This window comes from Cupressus sempervirens, chromosome 6 (genome assembly GCF_028749045.1).
Source record: "Cupressus sempervirens isolate cs-2001-9-10 chromosome 6, ASM2874904v1, whole genome shotgun sequence".
Lineage (NCBI taxonomy): Eukaryota > Viridiplantae > Streptophyta > Pinopsida > Cupressales > Cupressaceae > Cupressus > Cupressus sempervirens.
The window spans coordinates 233,877,490-233,903,302 of NC_143123.1; the positions used below are offsets into that span (position 1 = coordinate 233,877,490).

General features: G+C 35.2%; 1 pseudogene; it reads left to right on the top strand.

Moving 5' to 3' along the window:
- Positions 1-25,394, top strand: part of LOC149552111 (actin-related protein 4 pseudogene) — a 52,711-nt pseudogene extending 27,317 nt beyond the window's left edge.
- Positions 25,395-25,813: the final 419 nt, after the last annotated feature.

The following is a 25,813-nucleotide window of genomic DNA, read 5'->3' on the forward strand; positions in this document are numbered from 1 at the left end:
ATCATCACCATAGTTTCCTAGAAATAATACTTTAAAATAATTAAGCTTCTCATGAAAAAACAACAAAATCCTTCATTGGCTGACCCTACTTGGTAAACACTGATTATGAGATGATTTCCTGTGTTAACCAAAAGAAGCTTGGTTAACACTAAAAACTTGCAAAAATCCTTTGGTAACTGAGTGAACTCAGTTAGCACTGACTCTGTCCAACTTTCCTTCATTAACCATGTGAACTCGGTTAACACTATTTCTTGCCTAAATTCCTCTGACACCTGAGTTAGCTCAATAGACACTGTCTTCATAGAGTAAACTTTAGAAATTCTTGGTAGATGAGGAAAACTATCTTTCTGACCAAGTGAGCTTGGTAAGCACTAACTGACAACTGATATGACATTTTTGTAATGTCAAAGACAACAAATAATTAATCAATTATATCCAATATTTTTGTCATGTTGCATTATTATCTTTAGTGTGACTTCTCATTTTGATAACATCAAAGGAACTAGCAACAGTGGATACAACTTGTTTTAAAGACTCATTTTTATTCTTGAGTTTTGCATACATTCCTAACCTTTTCATTAGCTTTCACATTTGATACATTTAATTAGATGCAACATCAACTAACATTGAAACCCAAATTTCTTTATCATGTGTCCTAATTTGTCTCCATGAAACTAATACATGAAGATTATCTAGCATATCATTAGAAGAATGAATATTATGTTCATGCACTTTAGTGTCATTCAAACATGTTTGTTCAATACTTAGTGTTTCCATGTCTACATTCATATCATTGTTATTTTCAATTGGCATTTCATTTTCAATGTTATTGGGAATTTGAATCTCATTTTCATTTTCTCTTGGTATTTCTTTCAAGGCATGCATTTCCATTGGATTTTTTTGCGCAAGATTATTTGGAAATCTATTCTTATGAAAAAAATCTAAATCACTTAAATTGTAACCCGCTTCTTAAAAATCACCACTTTCATCATGAGAAAAAAATTAACGCTTTGGAGAAAAACCTATATTGAAGGTTTAATTAGAATGTGCACCTGAATCTCCTTGTATTGGGTTTTCATCTTTATCCTCTTCATCCATCATGGTATCCTCAATGTCTTTCTCCTCTAAAATATTGCTCAACTCTCTAATTCTTTGTCTTCTCTCTTGTTGATGTTGTGCTTCATTCTCTTTGTTTTTTGCAATCTCCTCGTTTGTTAGAACTTTTTTTTTTCTTCATTGTTTTGATCTTATGCTTGCACTAATTTTGAAATTGAATCAATAGCTTGCAAATTGTAGAAGATGACAAGAAAATAAAATAATTGTGACAAAAAATTGCTCTTGTAGCTAGAAAATATCATTCAATCATTCCAATCATTGGAAAGTGCTTTGTGGGGCATCTTTTGGGGCCCAATGGGTACATCAAAATTGGGTACCTAATTTAGAATCAAGCATCTAACTTTTCAATAATTGGGTACCTGATTGTTTAAATATTGGGTGTCCAATTCTATTAACGACTAAATTTGAATTGGGCATCGAATTTTTGAATTGTAAATTACCTGCCTAATTCTAATGCCATGGGTAGGAATTTTCCATGGTGGGGAATTTGCATCAGGTTGTGCCTTGGGGAAGGAATGGCATAGGCTTGGTGGGACCAAGCCTATGTCTTTAAGAACCAAATTTTGACTAAAGCATTTAATCAAAAATTTTAGGGATTGTCATAATTTTTATACAGTCATCCCCATTGAATTTTTTGACAAAACAAAAAACCTACTATAGGTCTTACTATTCTAATTTCAATTTTTTTAAAATTTTATAGTGTTATGAGTTCATTTTCTATTTTTCCATTACTTATTATTTTAAGGTACCTCTTGAACATAAAATAGTTGTTGGAATAATCAAATGGGAAGAATACTTCTGAGAGGGGGGGTGAATCAAAAGTATCACACTTTTAACCTTAAAAACTTTTAACTAAAAATAAAGTTCATGCATGTAAACATATCAAACAACCACAAAGAAAACACATGCATCACATCATATAACACCAAATTTGGCAACCTAAAAACCCTCCAAAATGAGAAGGTAAAATTGGGGTGGGGATGACACCCACAAAATCACTGCAACAATAATGTTTGACCACTTCTAATGATTTTCCCTGTGAAAGGCTTGCCCTATTAAAGGATTTACATTGTATCAATAGTGACTTTTAAAAAGGAATTACAAACACTTTACATGAAGTGTCACCCTATTAAAGGATTTTATCACCTCTTCAAAGGATCTACAATCTAGATGTTAAGCTAACATATCAACATAGGATTTTCCTTTTAATACAATTGCTAGAGAGTATTAGACTAAATAAACCTTATAGCTCACAATCCTTGATTACTAAATTTAGGCACTTGATCTTCTCTCTTTGATCTTGATCCTTTGAGATCTGATATGTATTTGATGCCCTTGCTCTATTTTGATCAACCGAATACTACAATGCTACTCTATTCCTCTAAGTCTTTTCACACTTCCCTTTGACTTTGGTATATTTTTTCCTTACACTACTCTCTTCCACACATAAAATGGGGTTTTGTACTCTTTTTAAGGTTTTCAAAGACCTAGGGTTAGGTATGGATCTACGATCCACATTAAATCTTTAATTCTTGCTCATTCCTTGCACTTTCCTTATTGGTTGCATACCTTCTCCATTTTTCTTATTGGTTGCATGTTGATTGCATAGGAAATATAAAAGATTCATTCTTATTTTTAATATCCTTTAAGATCCTTCTATGTTAGCTCAAAATATGGTTTACATTTGAGTTTGTGAAGGCACAAACTCATATGCTAATTTTGTGTTACTCAGCACATACTGGATTACTAGTGCTCGACACATGTATGATTTTGGTTTGCTCGACACCTATTGCATTCTAGCTTTCTTAGCATCAACTATGACTCAACACCTACTATCACTTGCTCATATGGTTCACTTGGTGCCTGAAGTCACTTGGCACGTGTATCATGCTTGGCACCTAAAGTCACTTGGCACCTATTGGAATTCTAGCTTGACACATACTATGGCTTGACATATACAATGTACTTGGCTTTTATATGAAAATTGGTTAAGTGTTTTGACACTCACTTGTCAAAACCATTATGAGATCAACAATCTCCCCCTTTGATATGAGTGTCAAAAATACTTAACTAAGCATTATTTTTGATCTGATGAGTACATTATTCAATCTATTAATCATATATGCAAAATTTCAAAAACTTGTTCAAAATTTTGTAAAGAGCAATGTACCTCAAAATTCTTATAACTCCCCCTGAGCTGATGTGCCATTTCTATTCCTGTAACCAAAATTCTTGTGCTGAATTTGTCTCATGTTGATGTATTTGATACTCTTGCCTTTTCCCTGTTTCTATTTCATGTGCCTACTTGTTGACCTATTATGTCTGTTCTATTTTCACTTGTTCTACACTTGCAAATTTTTATTCATATTTTATTCATATCCCCCCCCTTTTATATGTCTCCGCCTTTTTATGTCTAACATAGGATATGTACAATCTTTCCCCCTTTATTCTCCAAAAGAATGAAATAATGTAATTACTTAGTATTCTCCCCTTAGTTATTAATCTCCCCTTTATTTCATATCTCCCCCTTTTTGACACTAATGTCAAAGGGTGCTAAGGGTTGAGACCATATTTCACCAAAAATGTACTATTTACCTCCATAATAATCTTAAGAGTTGTTACCCCAATTCACCAAAGCAATTTCCAATGACTTGTACTGGATGGCAGTCTCTGCAGCAAGATGTACACATCCTTCCATTGTAGAAAGATTAGGATCTTTCTTTAAAATAGTCTCTACATAGGCTTGCTTGTAATGGAGTACTTCCAAGTGTGGGGTAATGGAAGATTGTATCTACATCAATTTGGCCTTGATATTGGACTCTTCAGTTGTTAGTGCAGCTTATTCTTTTTGTATGTGAAGCATTTGGACAAAATGCTTCTCACTCTGAGTTGGGTCTTTTGGTAGATGCATGCTAGAAATCTTTAGATTTCACTCCAAGCTCAGTATTCTTTAGCTTGTCTCTTGTGTGAAATAGGAAAGATCACACAACTTTTTGTACAATGAGAATACATTCTCAAGTACAATTTTTACCTTTTCAATCCTTTTAGCCAATGCTACCTATGATAGTGCTATTTCACTAGCTATTTTATCATTTAATTTCCCTTGGAATTTCTTCTCAAACCATTCCATAAGTTTTACATTAGTTTCTTGGTCCTCATTTGTCACCCATTCTACAATTTCTGACAATTGTTCCATTAATCACTTGGTCTCATTAGGTGACTACAAGCTGAAGGCATCCAAAAAGATGTCCTTGATCTCATGTAATGCTTTCTTTTTTTTTTACTCCTCCTTAAGTATGTCTTGCCTTTTTCTCCTATTCAAGGCTTCCTCCATCTCAGTGATTTGCTCAATGCTAATTTTTTTTGAGTCATAACTAGGTATGACTATCTCTTCATCTAGCTTAGGGTTTCCATAGTGAAGTACCCTTGTCATCTTTGTTGAGCTCGAGCCTAGTGTAAAAATTTCCAATGGAATTACATTAGTGCTTGGCTTCTGAAGGACATGTGTGGGAGTGCTAGTAGTTGGTAGATTAACCAATGTCTATATGGTGGCCTACTCCTCCTCTTTTGATGTGTCTTTTTCCTCATCTGATCTCCCTTGATCAATTACAACTAATTGGGGTGTACCTTGTGTTTGTACTATAGGATCAGATGTAGCAATCTATCCTATTTTCCCTATTGTTGTTTCTTTATATGCTTCTGCACTTGGCTTCTACTGCATGGTACCACCTATTCTAGATGTGTTAACTATTGGAAATGGTGGTGAAAGAATTAGGAGTTGGCCACTAGTAGTTGTAGAGATGGTAAAAGGTGGTTCTTGTGGATTTACCTTGTCTCTAATTAGTTTTGCTACTACCTTTTTCAACTCATCCACACTCACCAATACTAGATTTGTGCATAATTGTGCTTGTAGAGTTGATTGGTGAAGGATCTTCTTGAGATCATTTGCAGTCAGTGGATTGATGCTCTGACAATATTTTTTAGTAACATCCTTCATAGTTATAGTATCTATATATGTGTTGATGAAAGAGGAGGGCTAGGGGGTGGAAATTGTGTGTCTTGTACACTCTAATCTATTTGCTGCTCGTCAGTTATTACCATTTCATCTTGTTTCTCTATCTCCCCCTCTTCACATTTTTCTTTCTCCTCTTCCTCTTTCTTCTCTTCTTCTCCTTTCTCTTCTTCTTTCTTCTCTTCTCCTCCTTTCTCTTTTTCTCCTATTTCTACTTCTTTTTCCTCCTTTTGTTTCTCTTCCTTTTCTTTCTCACTGGCCTTAGACTTATTTTCTTCTGCATCCTTCTCTTCTTCTCCATCCTTTTCATTTGTCAAGTTATATATTGATTTCCACAATCTTATTGATTTTTGGACTTCTTCAATTTTATTTTATAAAATGCTAAAGGTTCTATACTTTGGTGCAAACTTTCCCCCATGTTTCTTATTAGCCTTAGCAATTTGACCTCTAGTCAATTTTGGCATCACTTGTGCTAGTGTGGATTCTCTTATTTCTTTTTCCTTTTTCAAGAAATAATGCCACTTATTTTCAATAATTTCATATAAATCTTTGGGCATAGTGTTATCTAATTCAAGAGGCATGTTCTTGAAATTTTCCATCATGGCATATACTGCTTCTTCTACCTTATTCTAATCTTCTCTAGTTAATTTATTGAAATTAATACTTTTCAAGTTAGAGAAGTTTACATTCTTAAATTTTTATCAATATGTGACTTGGGAGGATGACTTACCACTGTAAATTGGTTGATGTCCTCTAATTATGTTCTTTCCTCATCCTCAAATTCTAGTTGTACAATGTATTTTCTTCTTGGTTTCTTTTACATTGCACTACTCTACTCAGTAGCCTTATTTTTTTCTTTCACTTGCTCCTTGGCCTTTTGAGTTGAGGCCCTTGTAGTGGCTCTTGTCACTGGTGCTAGCTTGGCTTGGGTTGTCTTGGCAACCTTCTTGAATTTGGGCTAGGTTGTAGCACTAATACATTAGGGGTTGATTTGTGACGTCAATTTGTGATGGCAAGTAAATGTAATGTGTTTTTGGCTTTTTTTTTTTTTGTTTTCAATGTTAGCCCGATGTTGTCACAATTGCAACGCTATCTCCAATACATGTGATTGCAATGGCAAAAAATGTTATGTGATTTTTGGCCCTTTTTTTTCAACTATAAATCGAAAATGTTGCAATTGCAATGCTAATGGGATATAAGAGAAAAAAATAAAAAAATGCTCATTTGAAATCGACACATGGATTGATCATTCTATCTTGGTTCTTCGGAAAGGAAAGGCGGGATACTTCAGCAGCGAGTTGACTCAATGCAAAAGCTTGATCGCCATCTACGTCCAGACTTCTCGTTTGAGCCTGCATCTATCTCCCTCAACTTGAGGCATTGAGAGGGGCAAAGACCCGCATCTACTAACTACTTGCTTGCCCTACTATTCTATGGTGATCTCTACGGTGAAAGGGCCAAGGGCAACATTCGGAGGAGGATGATGGCAAGGTGCAAAAAAAACAAACCCATTACTCTTAGAATCCTTTTTTCTCCAATCATTATATTATCAGTTTCAAAAATTATAAATGATAAAGAGGATTAAACAATGTGAAATCTGAAGTAATCCATTAGTAGATCTTTGTAAGTTGAGAAATTTTCAAAACTGACTTTAACATTTTTGTAACAAGATCTCCAATATTATCTGATCACTAAAAAATAAAAATTATATTAAGATAACACCAAGCAATGTGAATTGGTAGATAAATCTCCAAACCCTTTATAAAAATGTGACTTTTCCCACACAATAAATCCGTTTGCATCTCGCCATACCCAAGAAAAACATTTCTACACAATGAAGTTAAATAGGAAACCTACAGATCGGGGTGATCTTCCATTTTTGGCTCATTTTTTTGTGAGATTTGAAGAGAAGACCCTCTACCCCTTCTCTAAGGCTGCCATGATGTTTATCATCCTCTAGCTTCACTTCCAGATTGAGCTTAATATCATTTACTGGCCTGATGCACTGATACCCTCTTCGAGAATAGCCTCAACACTTTGGGTAAACATAACAACCTCATTTAAATCATTAGGGTGGTATGGACCTAAGAACACCTACACCATCCAAGCACACAAAAAATTATACCAAATCCCTCAAACCCCACTATAGTTCCTTAACAACAGATAATAAAAAAGACTGGCTTTGGGAAAAATTACAAACCTTTTCTTTCTCAACATGTCCATGCCTTACAACCTGGCCTATAACTCTATTCACCCATGCCCAACTGCCAAATCACTCTTAAATCAAAGCATCACCATCAGTCAATAAAGATTTCCTATAATAACACAAACTAATATCCATACCCAACTGCCCAATTGCTTTAACATCAATGAAATCCTTGTCACTGAACAATCGAGCAGCTTAAACATCACACACTAAGGCTTGATTCCTAGTGTAGAAGTGTTAAATAGTCAAAGTTTGACTTACTTTTCTAGGCTTAATTTGTTCCTTAATGTGTGATGTTTAAATGATAACCATCCCCTTAATAGAAAAAAAAGAATTACACCACAGGACCACATATTGTCGGTAGCCTCTCAACAATAACCTATAGGAATCTAATATAATAAGCTAAAAGAAACTTGGTCACCTTCAACATTTTCAGATGCATCTTACCACCAAGCAAGGCTTTCCTCAACACTAGAGCCAAATGTATGGACTGGAATTTGAACCAAAGAGCTCTAGATTGAAGCTATAGAAGTACGGTTGCACCTTTCACTACCACAAGAACCAAGTCTTTAGTTGTCATGGCCCGTCTGAGAGAAAGTTCCTCTAATCGCTATAGTGTTTTGAACCAGCTTATGTGCTTTTTTAGGAATTTTCATATGGCTTGTGCAACTTAGGTAGGAGTGACTAAAGATTATTTTGCTCCAAATCTCAGCATTATATAGAAATCTTGGATCTTTCTTGCTTCAAGGCTTCTAACCTTTAAATTCAATACTTAAAGAAATACCGTGCCATTAAACTACCCACTGATTTAAATTCAATTCAACATTCAAATGAAACCAATATTCAATGGAAACACAAATATATACATTTATTCCCATAATCTATTCATAGTTGGTTTGATATTGAAATCAATAGCATCCTGAGTAAAACATACCTATTTTCCTAACAACAACATACACTAATTTTTTTTCATGGTTTATATGTTACAATAGACTGAAATATTACCGTAACCAATAGAAAATCAAAAAATTTGTATTTTTAAATGATTGAAATTAAAAAATAGTAATCAAATACAATATAGGTGCCAATGAAAAAATCCATTCTTTGTTCGATTGGCCATTTGTATAGTGAGATGAAAAATTTGCAAGGAGTAAACATTAAGAATATTATAGAGAAAAAGTAGCCCCTGAACCCCAACAAAGATGAAAATTAGAATCTAGGCAGTAGATATATAGTCAACTGCCATGAAAGTATTACTACTGAATAAAACTCAGATACTTAAAACTATTGCCACAAGTTAGAAGGAGATCTGAGCATAAAAAAGATATTTCTTTTTAATTTTGTGATACCTCAATGTACAAAAATCTATTGAGTTTAATGAACATTGAAGAATCCTAATTTAGATTTTAGGTTGAGTATTTTGTATGCAACAATTAATCTATGTTGGACTGTAACAGGAATGGAAGATAGGTTGCACAAAATTTTATGGATGGTAAAAGGAAATCGAACTACCTATGCTGATGACAACCGAACAAAGCTCTAACCTTTGTTATTTGATGACAAAAATGAAGCAGAGGCATAGAAAAGGGGACAAGGATTTGAATGAAAGATACCTCCATTCAAATGACACATTCCAAATGTGAATGACACATTCCAATATCGTGGCCAGTTGTCCCATCTACAAATGCCAATTATGTGGCCGGCCATCTCTTCTCCACCTGCCAATCGTGGTCTCCTTCTTTCGTATTCCCAATGTCTATCAGCTAATAAATGCTTAAATATGTTTAGTTGCACAGTTAAAGTCTTCTTATCAGCTAAAAATCTAGTAGCCCACATGACGTTTACCATCACAAGAAGCCGGCGTCTAACATTAAAAATTGGCAAGTGTCCTCACACAAGGTAGCCTATCAGCTAATTATTATTCCATAAAGAAGACATATTTGTTCAACTAAACCTAGAAAATATGATTATATCAAGGGCAATATGAATAGGAAGATTGAATCAAAAGTTAAAGTTGATTGCATATTGAGATATGCTTTAAAAAAATAGTGCCATTTCAATAAAAAAGGTGCCTCATTATGAATCCATATGCAATAGTGATGACCACTAAAAGAAAAATATTAAATGATCAACATAAGTGGCTAACCTACATTTACCCCATGGAAAATTCGCATTCACCATAGGTTATTTGCAACTGGTAAAGTGGTAAAGATATAACTAAGCAGTCAAAGAGTCAGAAATTGGATCACCAACCAATTTTCTTCCTTTTTCTTGGAAATTGATCTTTTTTCTTCTAACATTTTGAATCAAGGAGCTATTATAAACTTCTCCATTCTTGTGAGATTATTAGATAATACTAAAAACTGATGCTTGGGCATTGGTCCCTTGGCATTATCTGGCACAAAAGAATCCAAGACAGAAACTATTGTTGGTATTAATTTGATACAGTCAGTATCTAGGATAAAGTGATGATTTTGAGAATGATTTGACTCTTATTAAAATTGGAAGAGAGAGAGAGAGAGAGAGAGAGAGAGAGAGAGAGAGAGAGAGAGAGAGAGAGAGAGAGAGAGAGAGAGAGAGAGAGAGCGAGAGAGAGAGAGAGAGAGGTGCAAAAGGAACTCATGTAGGTGCCACTAAATCGAATTTAATACTTGTACACTGGTCCCCAACAGTGCCTTGTCACACCACTCAATCATGTGGTGCTCTTAGGTCTGCCTCACTATGCTTGTGGAGATAGTCACATAGCCCAAACAAGAACACAAGGCATACAAGGAGGTATAAGCATACTCACACCAATCAATGTATATAGAGTACAAATAAATCATAGGCTTATTTAAGAGAAAACATGGAGCATCACAACATGAAGCAATGGCCACAATGTGATATCTAATCACACTCAATCAACCAATACCCAAGAGGTGCTATTCATTCTACTAGGACTTCAGTGGTTGAGTACAGTGCATAGGGAATGTCATCACATGCCCATACATGTGTCAACTACCCTCATAATTCAGCCATAGCCTTGAGAAACCACTTATGGTGTTCTCGGGGATTCTATTATGCATACTACCCTCAGAAGTCACCCATAGCCTTGTAAAAGCATGTGTGGCATGCTTCAAGATTCTATTATGCATACTATCCTCACAAGTCACCCATAGCCTAGAGAAACTGTCCACGACATGCTCGTAGATTCAATCGTATAGCTACCCTCACAAGTCATCATAGCCTTGTGAAAATGCTAACATGCTCATGAATTCTATTATTTTATTTTCCATACCTAGTCAAAGCACCTAATCCTATGGCTTAAACTTTTCAGAGAAGGTAAAAATATAAAATCAAAAGACTTGATTGGTCTTCACCAAGAGTGCAGGTCCCAAGATGATCACACAATATAATAACATGACTCCATTGGCCAACATGCCAAGAGGGTGGATCTCAATAAGATGTCACATTACCAAGAAATATCCCAATATATTAATATACCAAATCACAATATCCACAACATTGCATAGATCCCCTTTTACAAGCAAAGGCAATGTGCAACAAGCATACTCATTTGGCATCTTAGCGAAGAGTACGAATCCCTAAGTGTTCCAAAGTACATTTCACATCACATAGCCATATAATAGCACATGTAAAGTTTAAGTGTATTACCACAAAGAATATAACCTCAAAATGACAAATGTCCAATCATGCACATATGCACACTCAATCAACCTTTATACGAAGAGTTTAGATCCCAATGCACCTGAAATGAAAAATCCACAACAATTATACCCAATGCTCCACATGGGGATAACATATCACAATGTACAAAATCTAGTGTTAATAAAATGCCATTCATGGCCTAAAACTAGTTTTAGAAATTAATAAAACTGATCTGGACTTTACCTATACACAGTAATTAGAGGTGAAATTAGTTAAACAAAGATACATTGACCCAAACAGAAATGATAATAGCTATACATTATGAAGGGCCAATGTGACTATCTCCTCTAACCACTGTCAGGGATATAGACATAGGTAGACCTATGAAGTTAGTTGGAGTTGATGTTAGGTACTTGCCATCACTACAACACACATTAAGTGTAGCTGCTCACCAATTAAACAATTTTTAACCAATGATAAAGGGTGATGCTGATATCTTGGACTCGTGACTGATATCTGACTCAACTTTTAACTGCTGAGAATATAGCCTCAACTTCCCAAGGAGAATCCTTAGTTCATTTATTTTAAAGTCGACGATGGTCTGCCCAAATAAACTTGTTATGGAAAATTTGTAAGGCTTAACAGAAAAAGAAAGCTCTGTGCTCAAAGGAGGAATCAATTTGATCTAAATATATTGCTAGGATAGACTAAAATTAGGGGAAACCGTGTGTCCCCAACTCAGCATATTGCCAGCACATATCCTATTTGACATTGGCATTAATGTTCCTCCTTTCCTTCCCAATCCCTTCTTCATGAGAATAACACAAGGCACGCATCCAAGGACCATCCAAATTGAAGACCCACCTTGAGGACACTCAAGAGAGTGCAGAGGCAATTTGATCTAAGGATCTATGGCTAATTATGGATGTCTTTCTCAAATTGATGCTTTATAAACAAGGATCTGAATCAATGAAGAAAGAAAATAAACTTGGAAACAAAATCAAGATGACAAGACTGACCACTAGATCTAGTATTGACACAAAGTCTGAGAGACTATCCATTTACAATAGGTCATGAATTGGAGTACTAAAGGATGAGCTACAATTAAGTTTCTAATTTAGTATAACCAGTGGGAGACACCTTTCTGGACCTGTGAGGGAATCAGCTAGAAGAATGGCTACCCTACATATCCATATTTAATCAATCTTTGAGCTCCATGAAATCAACAATTTGATCTTTTGGCAAGACTACCTAATAGTGTATAAAGAGCCCTTACCCATCTCTACATTATTCCCCTCATCCTTAGTAGGGATGAATCTTCTAAATAGTACCACGTAGATTTTTTTGAGATAAAACAAATGAAAAGATCAGATAAATTCCATCTAAATTAACCAAAGTAGATATATAAATCCTATTTTAACTATAAGTTTGCACTTAATTATAGAAAAATTACTATATTTGTATCTCCTTCCTAAAGCCAATCAACCCTTACCTTCTACTTCCTAAAAATAGCTCTCATTACTTACTTAAGTTATCAAACAACTTGAGACTCCTCTCTACTCAAATCCTATGAAAAGACAAGATCTTGAATTTTTGTAAGTGATAACACACAATCTTGTGCCTACCTCTTCCTAGCATAAATATTACCAATACATGACCATTTCTTGATATGCCATTTAAACATATTGCAATTTCTTACTTCTATCATATGCTCATATGGCAGGCCTCCATCTTAGAACCACGAAGCCATGAAATGAAGAAACATTGGTTGGAACTTAAAAGGAGGATTCTTAGGAAGTACAACTCGAGTAGCATAAAACTTAATAGGCTAATTATCTAAACCCCTCTAATGGAGAACTTCAAAAATTGGATGAGGTACCCAATTTTTTTGTATCACTAATCTCTGACTATTGTTTTTGATCTTCCTATCCTTTCATATCGATATTCCTATTTACTCACTATTTCCATGTCACTATTATTCACATTCATTTTTTATAATTTATTCATAACATCAATCACTGTTTTGCTTGTATATTCACGACTATCTTTCTCTCTGATGTCACTGTTTGAAGTATATTAGGGACCAGTACAGAAAAAATTTACGGGATAACCCCAAGTATGAACATCCACCCTATGTTCCTGAGGCTGAGTGGGAGACTCTAATTTTGGATGGAAAGTATAAAGCTGACAAGAAAAATAATATTACACCAGTGGAGAGTACATCAAGGTATGTGATACTGTTGAGAATCTAATTATGTACTAATTAACCTCTATATTTATACTATCTAACATATTTCAAACTTTTCATAGATTGCCTGACACATCAAAGGCAACAAAGACAAGACTAGAAAAGCAAGGGACACACAAGCTCAGCTCTAGTGGTTTTTTGAAACTTTTGTAATCACCTAAAAATGGTCATCTAAACTATTAGCCCCCTTTTCAACATTTTAGCTAAATTAATCTAGTCATTTACCTAGACCAAATTGCTAATAATCAATTTATTTGATTATAACCTATAGTTTGACTATGCTATCCTAAGTTCATTATTTTATTAAAAGAACATGCCCCCTTTTAATTAAATAAAACACCCCATTCTTCTAACTCACTTAAAGTGCACACATAAAGTCCTTTTTCTATTTTACAATTAAAAGAAAAGGCTTGTGAGACTTTTGTCTTATGTGACAAGTCAACTTATATTCTATTGGTTGACTTGTGTATGCACATAGATCACTCCTCTTTTCGAATTCCACCATTGAACATCCACCATCTTCATCTTGATCTCCACCGTCCATATGAATTTAAAAGGGAATGAGCTTTCCACCTCAATGGATCCATCCATCATTTGAATATTGTTATGCTGCAGGTTTTCTAACAGGTTTCTTTGGAGCTTTGTGGAGAACTTCTCTTTTTTGTCTACATTCTCTCATCCATGGCATTCTAGCTTAGCTTAGCTTTTATTTTTACATGTAGCTTAAATCATATAGTCTAATAGTTAGATTACAACACTCTCATCCATGTTTAGAATAGCTGCACTTTTCATATTCATTTTAGTTTAATCTTTAGTTGCCTTGCATTCTTGAGGAACTCCTTGGGACATTTGCATTCTTGCATCTTGTCTTTGGAACCTCCCATTGCATGGTTTACTAGCAAGAAGAGTATCTCTAAGGCTCATCTGAGAGCCTTCTTATTCTTGAAATATACTCTCTTGCACTCTATGGATAGGGAGCTCTAAGCTGGCATTCAAGCATTCTAGACTCATGGAATCGTTGGGATAGAATGGTTTAGAGTGTGACACATTTCTAGTGTACATTTTTGGCGCCCACCGTGGGCCTTGAATCAAGTTTCTAGCTCCATTTGCTTTTATTTTTCATCTTTGGTTTTTTTACAGCAGCATATTGGATCTAATTAAGTGCTTTTGTAGGATTATCACTTTGATTTTAAGGCCAACCCATAAGTAGATTGGTTTGAAGACCAAAAATCTAGTTGGTTTAAAGATTTGATTGTATCTTTTAAACCGATTTGATTTTGATTTTGATTTTTTTTTGTAGGTTGGGTATATATCCAAAAATGTCTCGGTCCAATTTTTAGAGCATTTTGATGTGATTTGCAGAAGTTATGATATTTTATTTATTTTTCATAAAAAGTCATTTTTGATCACACATCAGCATCTTTTTCAAAAAAACTTACATTTACAAAAATGGTTTTCAATTCTAATGGGGGTTCTTTCTTTGTGTTTTTAATTTTGAAGTCATATTAAGGATCAAAAATTCGATTTGATAAATTTGGCCTATTTTGACAAAATTGATCTCTAGAGCACAAATGAAGAGATTTTTTTAAATTTCTTGCATTTTTGGAAATCTCTCTGATTTTTAGCAAGGGTCTCTTCTTTTTATTTTTGTTTTTGGATCCAAAATCATAGCAAACAAGTCCAATCTTGTTGACCAGGTCAAAATCAAAGAGTAAAAATGAGAGCATTTGTGATTAACTTGCACTTTCTTTGCGTGCACTTGGTTGGAAGATAAATTGGATTTTTGAGGCAACTAACCACTTTTTATTGCAGATTTTTATGTTATTTCACACTAACTTTTGGTGCTAACAAGTTGTGATTACAGGTTGTCATCCTTATGAAAAAAAATTGAAACATTGCATAAAAAGAACACATTTCAAAGCTTCAAATGCGCAAGAGCTACTAACATTGTTTGCAAGGCTTCCCAAAGCGTAAAAACCCAAAATTTCTTGCTTTTTTGTTTTGATGTGTGGCATTGACTAATTTTTCATTTTTCATACGCACATAAAACTTGTGATTGGAGTATTTTGGTAATAGGAGCATATGCTCTTCACCCATATGGTGAATTAGAAATCTTGACTTTCCATTTGGTTTCAAAAGAAAGGGGTAACTAAATCTTCTTGGCGTGTTTGGGAGAAAATGATTGGAATAGGAGAGTATGCTCTTCACCCTTTTGGTGAACTATAAATCTTGACTTCCAAAAGTTGATTCACTTTGTGTAGTTAAAATCCTTTAGAGGGCCTGCTCTTGGACAACCTAAGAGGAACGACCCAAGTGGGGACAAGAAAATTACTTGGCTCTTCCAACCCACTATAAACTCAAGGCTATCAAGGATACAAAACCTTGGTAGACGTAGTGTTTATCTTTGCCTAGTGTGATCGCTTATGGAATTTTGACCATAGGGAGATCACTAGGCAAGAATGCTTAAGGTACTCTTGTGGTCGTGAGATCGATTACTCATCGCAAGGTGAAGTGTCCCATAATTGGGAGCAAGAGGAACACTATGAACGGAAGCCCTATCTAAACACCCTAAGTTAGTAACTACCTTATTTAGCCGGTCAACTTCTTGATGCAAGGATCGATCCTAGTGCACTACCCGGATCACCCTAAGATTTTACACTCACCATCTGTGTTCCCTTGGTTATGCTTATGGAATTTCCATGACAAAGCCGATATCTCTTGTGGGCAAGGAATTGGTGTGAGGCAAAGGAGCATCAAGCATGGGCCAAGTTGTTGAGTAATGAACCATGTCCTTTAGGTAGATATTGCTTGATGTGTTCCCGAATGTGGTATACATGTGAAAATATTTTGAACATAAACATAATGATAATTCTAGGGAATTATTTCGAGACCTTAGATATGCTTGTATCATGCAAGGTTGCTTTGTCCCTTGCTTGATTGTTTGAAGACTACTCCATGTGTCACTAACTTGCTTGGAAAGAAATTGCTTTTGAACATCAAACTTGCTATGCTATCAACTATTGTCAAACTTTGTCAACCAAGTCAAAACATCAAATGCAAACATTTTCTTGTGTTGCTTGCTAAGGGGATTGTCATCATTTGATTTTTATATTTTATGTCTCTAGTTCTTGAACATGCTTAAAGTAACTCTTTGGTCTTAGTACTTTTGGTCTTTCTATCTTCATGGTCTATGTCCACTTGCTAGTTATATTTTTGCTAAAATGGTTTCCTTGATTTCTTGACTTCACTCTTGGGTTGGAGAGTTTTTCACTTATCACCTTGCTTGCTCTATCTATTTGGCTATTTGGGAATCTTTCCTAGCTATTGACTTGAGTCATTCATGTTGTAGGTTTCTTGGACACATTGTTTGACAAGTCACTTTAATCTCTCTCTACTATCTTGGCAAGTAAACACTCTACCTCCTATAGTTTCAACATCAAGTTATCTTCTAGGCTGTTTTATGCTTGGCTTTGCATCTAAAACTATGGGATCGAAACCTTGTGCTACCAAACTTCAACCAAATCTAGATGATCATGATATCCTCCATGTCACTAAAGAGTTTCAAGATCTATATGCACAATACAAAGAACTATAAGAGACAAATGATCTTTCTTACCTTCATCTCTCTAAGCGCATGACAAAAATGAAGTCTAAACTTGAGAAAAGGTTAGAGGACAAGATTGCATCATTACATGAATCTTCCTTAAGGTGTTTACATGCATGTGAGTCACCTTCTTTGAGGTCATCCTCTTCTTCTAGGTCTACATGCTCTACTTCAAGGCATCAAATGTCTTCATCTTCTAGATCTAAAGACCTCTTTAGAGAACAAGTAAGTGATACTTTCTTTGAGCCTATGCCAAAATTTCATGATGGACCTATCTTTGACCAAGATAATGATGAAGACATGAATGCATTCTATTCACTTGAGAAACAACAAGAAGATCCTAGACATACTTCTAATAGAACTTTTGCTCCCTTGGAAGATTCTTATGATGACACTTTGCAAAGACTTCTTAACAATAAGATCATCATGTTACCAAAGTCTAGCTCATATGGAAACCCATTATTGGATATCTATTGTGCTTATCATCAACATAATGAGCATAGTACTTCAGATTGCATTGAGCTAAAACATAAAATCCAAGATCTTATTGATAATGGAATTATTGATACCTCTAATGATTCATGTGATGAGGATACTTTTCTTGAGCAAGATTACATTAATGAACCTATGTCTAGTAGCGGCTCTATTACATCTTCCACTTCTTCCAACACTTGTGCATCTCCCAACACTTCAAATCTTTCCAACATGCCTCTATAAAATAAAGAATCTAATGCTTTCCACATTGACTACGTGTATCCTCAAGGGCTATCTCTAAAAGAAACTCAAGCTAACCTTCACTTGGCTACAAACCTTTCTTATGCTACTAATCCTAAACATCCTCAACCTTCGTGCACTACTATACCTAATCCAAGCACTACTCCATTCACTCTTCATTCTCCCTTGTCCTTAGAAGTGGCTCCATGTCAAGAGGACTCTCAAAAAGAAAAAGCTATAAATTTCAAGAAAGATCAAGATCAAGCACCCTTTCATCTCTTTCAAGATTTCCCCCCTCCATATCCCATATCTTGTCCACCTCCTAAGTATGACGAAGATACCACTTCCATTATCTCCCTTGAGCTTACTAAAAATTATGAAAAAATTTCTCTTCATATGCTATCCAAAGCTACTTTTCAAGATCAAAGCATCCCCTCATGTTCTACTTCTCCACATCCACTTCAAAATTGTGCTCAAGCTTCAAGTGCTTTTATTAAAAATGTTGCTCCTATCAAAGCTACTCATGAGTCTATTGATGGCTTTGACCACATTGCTCACTCTAAAGGTGTTGATGTCCCTTTTCACTATCCATTTTCATCTCCTAACTCTATCCTTGGTCCTTATCCATCAAAGCTAAAGCCTTCAAACCTTCCATCTATATTGGGACCTTATGCTCCGTCATCTCCTACATTTTCCACTCATAGCTCTCTCGTCATACCTTAATATCAACAAAGACACTCATCCTTGATGAATTATCACCCATCTATCCACCTAAACCATTCATATCAGCTTTATTCATCCACAAATCCCAAGTCCTTTGGAAGTGAGAATAAACATAAGAATCTATTGAAAAATGAAGATCACTATGTCCCATCTAATTGACATGTGAATGCTAAGAAGGAAAATGCACAAAAGAGACCGCAAAGGTCCACTATTAAGAGAGTTAAATCAAAGAAAATATGGGTTCCTAAACCCATTATTGAAGAAATGTGTTTTGAAGTATCCAAAGGAAAATCTAAAGCTATATGGATTCCCAAGTCTCTTTTAAAAGACTTGAATATTGAAAATACTTGAAAGTTGACATTCAAGCTTCCATTCCATCTTCTTCCAAAAATTTTCCTAAAAATATTCCAAATCCTTCCACTCAACTTTTTTCCAAATCTCTTCTACTAGCTCATACATCTAAATCTCAAGCTATTTCATCCATGATTCCTCCATCATTCCAATACCCTTCAAGGTGTGTGTCAATGTTGATCTTGTACAATATTTCAACTACCTTCATGAAATCCTCTAAAGCTTACACTAACTTTCTATACATGAACTATTATCCTCCATATACTCTTCCTACTACCATTTTTATTTCATCACCCTATCAACATCTTTGAGCATACCTTTCTATGGTCTTGGCTTATCATGACTTATCTTTCCTATAGGAACACTATCTAAATTCAAAAAGCTTGAGCTCTTTCTAAAAATTAAAAAATAGAAAAAATGAAAAAAATGAAAATGTGCCTTAGTGAAAACCACTTCTTGTGGCACCTTGGTAGAAAAAGTAAAGAGAAATAAATTTATCCTATGGTGAAAACTACTTCTTGTGGCACCTTAGATAAGTACCATGATGAAAACTTGGCAAACAAGCATCATGCATAATTCTTCCATCATCCATCTATCCCCTCTTCTCTCTTTGATCTTGACAATGTTGAGCTATCTTTGCATATTGGCTATCTTATCCACCAAATTTTCTATTGTGCTCTCCCATTCACTCATAGCCTCTATCTTGAGCTTTACTCTTATTGCTCTATCCCATTGCTATACTATCTAGTTGACCCCTTGGTCCTGATCATAATAAATGAAACATGGTTCTACTCTCTTGGATTGCATGCTTTCATGCTATCTCTCTCATTGGCTTCCATCTCTTATCTTATATGCTATCACACTTGTTGGCTTCACCGCTTATCCTAGATGCTATCTTGCTCATTTCTTACATTGCTTATCCAAAACCTACTTTATATGGCTATCTTTCCCTAGCTTGGGTACTCTGGAGGAGTCCGTCATTAAAGATCACTTTCACTTGCTTCATACTCCTTTCTTATCCATCTTTGTCTATCTACCAACTTTCTCCTCCATCATGTCCTATACCTTGCTAGACATTGGGAGAAAATGATGTGATCTTGCTTGAGAACTAGTGATCTCTAAATTATTCTAAAAAATCCAAAAAATCATATATGATGTTGAAAAAATCCTAAAAATCATAAAATGTCCTAAAAAAAAGATTTTCTTAGTGAAAACCTAGCAATAGGAACTTTGATGTATCACCAAAAAAATCAAAAATACAAAAATACAAAAAATTGAAAAAAAGTCCTGAATAAATCTGTCAAGTGGTGAAAACCTGGAAACAGGCACTACTTGAAACCCTTGCACCTATGTCTATCAGTCTCAATCATCCACTTTGCTACACATTTCCTAGCTTGGAATTGTTTCTTGTCCTCATCTCGGGGGCATAACTACTTAGCCTATTGAGGTATTCTTGAGCATTAGGGTTTCTTTGACAACTCACAAAATAGTGTTTCTCAACACTACCCCCACCCACTTTTACATCAAGTGTTATTCAACACTTTTTAGATAGTTTACCTATGGTCTCCGATGTCGCAATATTTCTCACTATCAGAATCAAGTCTTGAAGAAATGGCAAAGTGACTTACACACACGCACTTTAACACTTAAATGACTGAGCTATGCTAATCTTTATCTACTTTGTGTGCTGTCTATGATGATTTCTTTGCCATGTGTTCCCTCCCTAATAGTCTTTCAAGGATGTCATTGACTAAAAGACTAGGGGCATGGGACATATTTTCTTGATTTTTGCTTGTGGGTATACTTTTGTTTGTCTATAGTGTTGTAAGCATTTATGCTGGTCCTATTCAACACGTTGACTTACAAATGTATCATCCTTGACTATTTTTACAAGACCGCACTCAGGGTTTATCCTGGCACTTATGCCTTGATACAGGTGTAATCTTGCTAAATTAAACTTAGGGAATCTAATCATGTAGTTTTCTTGACTTACATGTCTCTGATGCTTAGATTGGATTTCCACATACCTATCTAATATCGATCATATTCATATCGTCATAGTTATACTAGTGATGGTTGTATGATCTCATGACATCCCTAATAAATGCTCAATGATGAAATTAAGAGTCTAAATGTTATGCACTTCTTACTGGTAAACCACTTTTTATATTAGCTTGCATTTTAGGTTCATTTTCTAGCTTAGTCTTGGATTCTTGCATATGGGGAGAGCTCTCTCTTTATCTTTTCATAGACATATCGGCTAACTCCTTTCATATATTTCTTTACTTTCTTCTTGTTCATGTCTTTTCACCTTCTTAATCTTTCACTTCATCTCTTTTCTATCTTATCATCACATTATATAAAGTTTTGAACTCTTAAATAATTTCAACGTCCTAGATTCATTTTCAAGATCAAAATACAAATTCGAGTTCATCTTGATGGTCAAAATTGTCTTTTAAAATTCTACTTTCTTCTAAGTAGTTAGCTGACCTTTTGAGGTCTAATCTCTGAATCATCACTGGGGCATCTTCATTTCTTCATGTCTTCATCATTTCCATACTTCATATCTACTTCAATTCACTGTTTCATGTCTAAAATCACCTTTCTACTCATTTCGACCTAATTTTTATGCTATATCCTTCAAGGTCAACTCTAGTCAAACTGGGGCATTTTATCAGTTTTTTTATAGTCATTCTTGGGTTCTAATCATCTATCTGCCATCTTGGACATTGCTATATTCTAATTTTCTCATGTCTAGCCAGTTTTTGCATCCCCTTACCTCATTTCAATTTCGATCCCAAGGGGGCATAAATACTCTATCACTGATTGCTACAAATATCTATTTCTTAGGAGCATTTGTTTGATCTTCTCACTTGTTCTCGATCTATCTACTTTTCTAAGTGTTAGCATTCTTCTTGAATTCTGACATCATCTCTTCTTAATATTTAGTACTACCACTATCAGACTATACATTCAGGACTTGCTATCTATTTTTGCATTTCATTCTTTGGAATCAGATATCTATATCTATCACCGCCTACTTGGCTTTCTATTTTCTTTGACATAATGTGTTCCCAGATTGATCACGCATTAGTCAAAGAGAGGCAAATGCAATCACCTAAAAATGGTCATCTAAACTATTAGCCCCCTTTTCAACATTTTGGCTAAATTAATTTAATCATTTACCTAGACCAAATTGCTAATAATCAATTTATTTGATTATAACATATAGTTTGACTATGCTATCCTAAGTTCATTATTTTATTAAAAGAACATTCCCCCTTTTAATTAAATAAAACACCCCATTCTTCTAACCCACTTAAAGTGCACACATAAAGTCCTTTTTCTATTTTACAATTAAAAGAAAAGGCTTGTGAGACTTTTGTGTTATGTGACAAGTCAACTTATATTCTATTGGTTGACTTGTGTGTGCACATGGATCACTCCTCTTTTTGAATTCCACCGTTGATCATCTACCATCTTCATCTTGATCTCCACCATCCGTATGACTTTAAAAGGGAGAGAGCTTTCCCCCTCAATGGATCTATCCATCATTTGAATATTGTTATGTTGCAGGTTTTCTAACAGGTTTCTTTGGAGCTTTGTGGAGAACTTCTCTTTCTTGTCTACATTATCTCATCCATGGCATTCTAGCTTAGCTTAGCTTTCATTTTTACATGTAGCTTAAATCATATAGTCTAATAGTTGGATTCCAACACTCTCATCCATGCTTAGAATAGCTGCAATTTTCATATTCATTCTAGTTTAATCTTTAGTTGCATTGCATTCTTGAGGAACTCCTTGGGACATTTGCATTCTTGCATCTTGTCTTTGGAACCTCCCATTGCATGGTTTACTAGCAAGAAGAGTATATCTAAGGCTCATCAGAGAGCCTTCTTATTCTTGAAATATACTCTCTTGCAGTTTGTGGATAGGGAGCTCTAAGCCAGCATCCAAGCATTCCAAACTCGTGGAATCGTTGGGATAGAATGGTTTAGAGTGTGACACATTTCTAGTGTACAACTTCGAGCAAGAGTTGTAAGTATTAGTAAATGAAAAATTGAATCAAAATTTTTATATAATGTGATTAGAAATGCTTGGATAGACTAGCTTGTCTATGCTCCAGATCCTCAACTTGGATCTCAGTGTTCCTCCACACCAATATATGATGCAAAGTAACACGCTTTGGAAACACTGGTGTAAGATAAAACTCCTAGGCTTAGTTTTCCACTTCCACCAAGAGATTTCTCTTATCTCCTAGTATCCTATGCTTCTATAGGGTCTCCTAATAGGATTAGATTATTAACTAAATCCTATTCACTCTTTACTAAAAGAGTCACACCTTGAAAACTCCACCTTGGATGATCCACACCTTAATTTGGGTTCCCTTTCTCACTTTCACTTAGATGGATCTAAGTGCCAAATCCACTAAAACATCAAAAAATTCAAACTTCATTGTGGGGACCTTCTTCACATTGAATTCATTCACATTCCATCCCATTTTACTGATTTGGGAAGGTCCTTGGCTCTTACATATTTTCAGGATCCAAGATCAATCATGATCATCATATTTATTTAATAACAATTAACCATTCTTAGGCCTAAGACATATTAATGACTCAATCTCCCTAACTCCTAACATTAAGAATTTAAATTACAACTAACAAAGGCTATTTGTGTGACCTTAGTCTTAGTGACTAATTTACCCAGCCAACATAAAATAAGACCTTCTAAGGTCCTCAACCAAATTACAATAACTTCTTGACTTGGCTAGAGTCAAGTACAAGCCAAAATTGACTAACTAGTAGAGGTTAGCCTAGGTGCTCCTGCACCAAGCACCAACAAAGTCCTAGCACCTTGGAACAACTAAGCAATTCAAGTTATCACCCCAATCCTCTGTTCTCTACAAGAACATTCAAGGCTTGATTCATCTTCAAACAAGGAACTAATCTGCTGTTACAATGTCTGCTCCTTTAATTCATGGACCCAACTCATCACATAAGGCTGCATACTAGTTATTTCTCCCTTGTACCATTGAAGGCCTCATACACCAAACCTTGACATCAAGTGTTTTGGACAACTCTAACCCTCTAACATAAATGGAAACCAAAACAAACATCAACACAACCCAAAAAAAATTAGGTCTAAGGAAAACTTTCTATTACCAGTCACAGGGCAAATTGCAGCACTTGACCTTTATTCTACACACCCTATTGTTGCCTGACTTTTAAGTTCCCCATTCTTTTTGGCAATATTGGAATCATATAGTCCTCAAGTTAGTTTTGTGTCTAGGTCTAAGTACTTCATAGGTAGGCCATCCTTGTCAGGTTTCCCTCTTTCTTGCCTTCCCATTCATAAGTTGGGTGGTTGGTTTAAGTGTCATCATGTTGGGTAGGTGATAATTCCCGCTCGGCAAGGATATCATGTTTTATTGATGATCTTCTCAGATAAAGCATATAAAAGTCTTCCTTATTTTAGAGATTCATGGAGCAATATGTGCAATTCGAAAAGACATTTGATTACTAAAGGCTCTACAAATTTGGAAGATCTCCAGATGAAGTCTCAGCTATAGTGCTTGATCTAGGATCTCATACATGTAAAGTTGGTTATGTGAGTGAAGATGCTCCAAAGGAAATTTTTCCTTCCGTTGTGGGATTAATTGAAGAAGAAGAAAATATCGATGCAGCCAAAGTTGAAGGTGATTTGGAGGTAGTTTTAGATGTCAATGCAATTGTTCCAATGGATGCAGAGAAGTCCAAATCAAAACCAAAATTCCATATTCGTTCTCAAGCTCTTGGGTACCGGCGTGATCATATGGAGGTCATTCCAACATTGAAGAATGGGATTGTAGTTGACTAGGATGTCGTAGATAGTATATGGGATCATGCTCTTCAGGAGTGCTTTTGGATCATCCAATGATGTTATCAGAGCCATCATCCAATTCACAAACTCAAAGAGAAAGAACAACAAAGGTTATGTTTGAGAATCACAAGGTCCCTACATTATTCTTAACAAAAAATGCTATGCTAACATCTTTTTCTTTGGGTCATTCTACTGCTGTAGATGTTGATTGTGGTGGTGGACTGACAATTTTTGCTGTAGTGCATGATGGTTATGTTATTCAAAAGGCTATTGTGTCATCTCCAATTGGTGGGGAGGTTTTAACTAAGTGCTTGATGAAGTCTATGGAGAGTAAAGGGATCATGTTGAAGCCTTGATATTCATTCGAGAGGAAAGAGGTTCGACCAGGAGAATTTTAGATAACAGAGACTGACTTTCTTGATACTACTAAGAGCTATAAAAAAATACTCACAGATGACCATTGCAAGTGATATTAAAGAAGCTGTATGATGTGTACCAGATACAACCTTTGATAAGAATGGATATGCTAACATCCCAACAACACCATATGAACTTCTTAATGGACAAATTATAAAAATTTGAGCTGATAGATTCTAGATCCCTGATCTTTTGTTCAATCCATCTCTAATTTAGACAATACCTAATGTGGATAAGTTAGATACTTCTAGATATGCACTCCATGGACTTCCACAGATGGTTATTGAAAGTATAAACAAGAGTGATGCGGATATACGCAAGGAACTGTTCACTGCCATTCTTCTTGCAGGTGGCACAACATCATTGCAACACATGAAGAAACACTTGGAGAAGGAATGTTGAGGAAACACCACCAGCAACACTTGTCAAGGTTCTTGCAAGTGGCAATACAACTAAACGAAGACACAACGTGCGAATTGAAGCCATGCATTGATTCTCTGGGCTCATATGAAATCATTACAAGAAATGGTAGGCAAAATGATGAAGAAATGTATGAGACATTACCTGATGGGTTTTCAGATTTTGGCTTCTCCATTGTTTTTGCGCACCAACAGAGGCAAAAACCCGCCAACAATTTTATGGTATTATATGACTTGTTCTAAAAAATGAATCACATGGGTCCTTTTAGAATCACTTGAAGAATATTTTATCTTTAGGAAGATTGATCTAAAATTTCTCGTAAACACCTGAAGTGGAAATTTGAAAATTTGCTACGCCAAGCCTCTTTCGCACTTGGAATTCGAGATCTCACAAAATCCATTTTCGATGATTTTTTTTGAGTTATTTTAAAAAACCAAGGATTTGGGTCCTCTTAAAATGTAGCAAGGAAGATTTCATCTTCATAAAGTTTGA